Source organism: Neltuma alba, unplaced genomic scaffold (assembly GCF_004799145.2).
Source record: "Neltuma alba isolate B1F8T4 unplaced genomic scaffold, ASM479914v2 tig00002907_pilon, whole genome shotgun sequence".
Taxonomy (NCBI): Eukaryota; Viridiplantae; Streptophyta; class Magnoliopsida; order Fabales; family Fabaceae; genus Neltuma; species Neltuma alba.
The window spans coordinates 161,405-167,404 of NW_021633066.1; positions in this window are offsets into that span (position 1 = coordinate 161,405).

A 6,000-nucleotide genomic window follows, 5' to 3' on the forward strand; every position below is an offset into this window, starting at 1 on the left:
ACTTTAAAATTGAAGCAATTTTCAGATTTGAACCTTCTAAAAGTAACTTTTCAATATAGCAATCAAACAAGTTCCTGTTTAAACTAATATTTTTTTAATAAAAAATTCTGCTCAAATATAAATTACATTATATTAATTGACTTTAATTTTATCCCAACTTCAATAAACAAAAGTCAGCTGGGATAATAAAAGTAACTTTTATCAATGTTAATTCAAATAAGCCCTTGGGATATATGTGTTCAGGATGACGGTTATGATATAAGTATACTAAAGAAAATAAATGCAAAATGGGAAATTAATTACCAAATTTTTCTCTTTCAAATTGGAGTCATCGTTTTCAGTTATATTTCAGAATTTCTATTATTTTTTTCACATAATAATAAAATTATAAATATTCCTTATAATTTTTCGATTTTTTCCAACTGAATTGATTGGCCTCTTACACGACACACTTGCACACCATTTGGCAGAAGATGCGGATCTATCAGCAGCTCAAAAGAACGGATATAGATTCTCCCAAATTGATTGTTACTTTTGGTGAATAGAATATCCCAAATTAATTTGTTTTCGAGTTTTAACATGAAGTGGTCCGAAAACAATCATATTTCATTTGTTGCGTATTCAATTTTAAATGATGTTTTTTTAAGTCAATCATTATTTTATTTGAGAAAGTTTTGCTCACAATTAAAATTTCAATGCCAACATTTTTTTTTTATAGATGTTAGATCTAGAAAACTAAAAAAATACACTTTATAAAATTAAGCACCCAAATGAAATATTCTGTAAAGGTAAAACTAAATATGTATTTTTGTCCAAAATCTATGATCCAAAATTTGGAATTCAATTTTGAGAATGGCCATGTTCTTTTTTTTATTTATAAAACAACACTTTTTGCCACACGAGGCTACTTCAAGTGATAACGGTAGGGTGAGTTGTAGGTCAATAAAAAAGAAGGAAAAAATAAAGTGACATTTTCTTTAAATAATTTTTGTTATTTTTAGTTTATGTTTATTAACTTCAACATTTTTGTAAAATATTATTAAAATACTACTATACATAGTTATTTAAAATTATTCAGATTTGTAGAGTGAAATTAATAATTTTATTTTTATATTATTTAAGATGATTTCAATTAATAAATTTAAGTATTTCAAAATTATAATAAAATATTATTAATAGTGTTAAAAATTAGATTAACTAAATTGTAGATTCCGAAAATAGAGGGGTCCATAAAACCATTAAATAATGGCATTTTAGCCTGTTAAAAAGAACAAGCATAATATATTAAGAAAGGATGATTATTATTGGATCACAAACTTCAAATAATAATTAGTATATAGGTACTTTGTTACACGATATATATATATATATATATATATATATAATATCTTTTTATCCCTCCTGAAGGTGTAAGAGTTACCATTAAAAGCTTTGAGCTATAATACTAACTGTCGCTAAAAGCTTTTAAAAGCGACTCCAAAAAGTTAAAGTTGTATGCCAAGTCGGCTAGTTTAACTTTGAGTGAGACTTTTAACAGTGACTTGAGTCCATGTTTTATCAGACTCTTAGTGACAACTTGCAAAGTCATTGCCAAGAATCTTACTTTTAGTGGTGATTGTCTAGAGTTACCGTTAAAACTCTAATTGAACATTCGAGTTTAATTTGTCAAACTTTTAACAATGATATTAAAAGTCACTAACTTTTAGTGGTAACCTTTTATGGTTGTCATCGAAAGTCTTCTTTTACGGTTGTCATTAAAAAGTCTCTTTTAGCAATAACTTGATGATGTTGTTGAAATTAAAATCCACTTTTGATAATAACTTTTCAAAATCACCGCTGCTGAAATTAAAGTCTTCAATATTGAAACTTCACTAAATGCGAATGCAATTTAATTATCAGCCTACTTTTTTTGATACATACTCCTGTCCCATTATATAAGCAACAACTATCATTTCCCTCTTATTTGTCTTAAATTTTTGCAGAGAATTTCCTATTTTGCTCTCATTAATTACTTATTCTAATACTCAATATATTTATTATCTCATTTCCCAAACCATCATCTCTCCATCACACATGCTCTCTCTTCTACAACTCTCTTTATTATAATAATTTTTTTATTCTCTCTCTTATACTCTTCCCCTATAAATAAGGGCATTCTAGTGAAAGAACTTTTAATTTTTATATATTCATTATCTTTAACTAGTTTTAACTAACATTTTGATCTACGTGATGAGCTCGATTGCTGCTTATTATATGGGACGGAGGGATTAATTATCAGCCTACTTTAAATATGTAGGAAATATATTTTTCACCTGATATGCGATTATATAGGATGCCATGCCTGCGATCCCATGCTGAGATTTCTTTGTAAATTTCCAGTCATCAATCCAATTTCGTACGACGAGGAAGTTTGAAAACGCATTCTTAGTCTCTAAGACTAACTTCGTACAAGACGAAACAAAAGAACGATATTTTGGGTTTCCATCGATGTTCGACAATACATGTGAGCATATAATTATAGTCTTCTTTTGTTAAATTAAGGTATGTAACCAAGGAACAAAAAACCGGACCGGGCATCAAACCGGTCGAGATAGTGGGTCAAGGGTTACTGGTCGAACCGAGGTTGAACCGGGGTCGGACCGGTCATATTAAAATAATATAATTAATTCATAATATCAAAATAAAACAAAATTCATAAATAATAATCACTAAAAAAAGATGAGAAGCTACAAAAGTAGTAGTTTAAATATTTAATAGTACCAAGCAAACATTAATGAAATGTATATCTTAACTAGGGAAAATCAAAATCATCACTAAGATCATTTGCATGGGTTGAGATGTCAACAGCTGGACAAGGAAAAGCAGGAGCAACAACATCATCTTGTAAAGGTGGAGGGTCAGCAATGTTCATATCTTCATCACCTATATAAGACAGTGACCAACATTAAAGATTATACAAATAACTATATATTGGTATAAGAATAGAGTCTTAATTAAATATATAAACCTTCATTAGCACTCTCAAGAGTTGTTGAATTAGCAGTGCCGTCATTGTTAAGGACGCTTTCCAATGTATCCACATCTCTATCATCAAACTCCGAAGTGGGATCTTCTTCAGCCACCCAAAAATCCACCATATCAATGTTTTCATAGTCAATTGGATCATAACTTTTTCTCTTCTTCAATGTACTCCTTTAATGACAAACAAAATATTAGATAAATATAAATCAATTAAAAAAAACTAAATTTATTCACTGTTTCCAAGATTACCTATGCTTCAATCGCAGATTATAATTGGTGAAAACCAAATCATTCAGTCTTTTATGTCCCAATCTGTTTCTTCTTTTCGTATGAATTCTTTCAAATAAGCTCCAATTCCTCTCACAACCAGAAGAAGCAGAAGTTTGACTAAGAATGCGCATTGCAACACGCTGCAATTCTGGAACTGAACAACCATAATATGTCTACCATTCATCTACATAATAAAATATATTTAGTATCCAATACTATATAGAATTAGTGAATAATCATGAATACAATAAATAATAATAATACTTACAGGGGTCTAATTTTTGAGCAGCTTTTTGACATGAAGGCCTGCTAAAAGATTCCTTGCCTTCGCGATAAGTAGTCGCTTGTTTCATCACTAGGAAGCCATCAATATCTTCATCTGAGTAAGACTCAACCACATCAATCAAAGTCATCATTAACTTTGACTTGCTAGGACAATCTGGACCACATGTAATTGCAGGATTCAACAAATACGATGCCGCATGAAGATTGGTCTTCAGATGTCTATCCCATCGAGTTTGAATGATTCTTGTGTAAGGCTTATACAATTCCTTGTTCTTCTTAAACATCTCCTTAATTGCTATTTTTGCCCTTCTCATCCCCTCATAAACGTAAGGCAATGAAGGCTTCTCATCTGAGTCCACAATTCTCAATAATTTGATGAGAGGAGATACAATCTTCACAACTTGATAATAGTCATTCCAAAACCGGTTATCTAAAATGATTGCTGACAAACTCAATTATTTTTATATATTTTGGTATCTTTTATATGAGTTTTGTCAGCTTAATTGGTCCCCTTTTTGCCTTAATTGATTTATTTTGTTTTATTTTGAATTATTATTTTATAGGGACAAAATTGTCATATTTTGAGTTAATTGTGACTAATTGATTTTTGAGGACAATTAATGCTACCTTATCCTTGAATTTTGCTTGCAGGTTCTAGGAAGATTTAAAAATAAAAAAAAAGGAAAAGAAAAGAAAAATAAAAAATATATATATATATAACAATAATAAAAGGGGAGAGCAAAACGGAACGTTTTGCCCTCCCCCAACCTAATAATAATAATCACTCACGCACACGAGACAAAAGAAGATGCAAGCGGCGTTGAGGGAGAAGACGTGGGCGGCGTGAATAATACCCCACGACACCTATTATTCAAAAACCCACGAGCGATACGAAACGGAGCGGGAGGCGGCGTGAATTGAAGAGACCAGCGGCGAGGAAGAGAGAACGAAGGACCATAGCTTCACGGCAAAATCACTCCTGCAGATTCCATCTTCATTGTTCTTCATGGCTAAACCGAATTGGAATTTTGGTGGAGCTGTGGTGATGGTCAGGAGTAGCTAAATCCTTCCAATTCTCTAGAGCAATGGTTATGGCTTGAACTTAGAGCTTCAAAGGGGAGTTTCAACTCTTCTAATCTTTACTTCTTTCATTATAATTGTGATTTCTAGGTCTTAGAATGAATTTTATAATGTTTGAATGGGCTGTGATAATTTATATTTGTATTGAGATTGGTTGTAGTTGTTGGAATCTTTGATTAGCATTTAACATTATGCTATGATTAGCTTTAATTTCTTTACATTGTACTGGGTCAGACTATGTTTTGAAATTATTGTGAACATTTAGTGGTAATTCAAGGTGGCTTGGTTATTGGACTAAAAATGTTAATTGCTTTTCTTTGATTTTCTTTTTGGCTAATTGTGTTGAAACAGTTTAATTGTGAATAATTAATATGCAAGGTGGCTTGGTATTGATTATTCTAATTAAACCGAGTCTGGGGGTGGCCCTTAGAGTCTTTTGAATTTAGCTAACTCCCAAATTAATTGAAGTAATGATAGCTTTAATCATTGTGCTAGAGGATTGCTCTTCTATTTGCTGTCACTTGTTAATTCTCTTTATTTATTTCATTCATATCCATTTTATAAACTAAAAATCCAAAAATTATTTACTCATTTTGCATCCTTTTAAATTTTGCCAATTAGTTGATTAAAAAGAAAATCAATCCCTTTCCAAGTCAATTCTTTATTTTTGATACTTAGTTGCTTAGGATTTCAAATAAAGGCTCCTCAAAGTGAAACGACCCGAGTTTTGTACTATATTGCATTACTTGGATTTATTTTTGATTGGGAACCCCAAGGCAAACGACAAAGGCTCTCATCAATTGCACTAAAATTTTTCCCTGCCTCAGTCTTTGATAATCTATGGTCCACAAAATGCTTATCAACAACCAGAGCCTGCAAGTCATTTTTATGCATATATATGCTGTGCAATGTAATAAATGTCGTAGCAAATCTTGTGGCACCAGGACGCACTATTTCTTTCCAACTCGGTCTCCTCCTCAACCATGATAAGAAAACCATATGATTATATGCAAAGATAGTTACCTTGGATGCCTTTGATGCAAGGTCTGACACATTTGGCATGCTGGAAAAGTCTTTTAATATAAGATTCAGACAATGAGCAGCACAAGGTGACCAATAAATATTTTTATACTTTTCTTTAATCAACCTGCCACATGCTACATAGTTAGCTGCATTGTCAGTTACTACATGAACAATATTCTTAGGACCAATCCACTCAATGACTTCACAGAATAGAGTAAATAGAGTTTTGGCATCTTTGACTAAATCTGAAACATCAACAGACTTCACAAACACCATTCTGTGTGTAGAATACACTAAGAAATTTATCAAAGTACGTTGCCT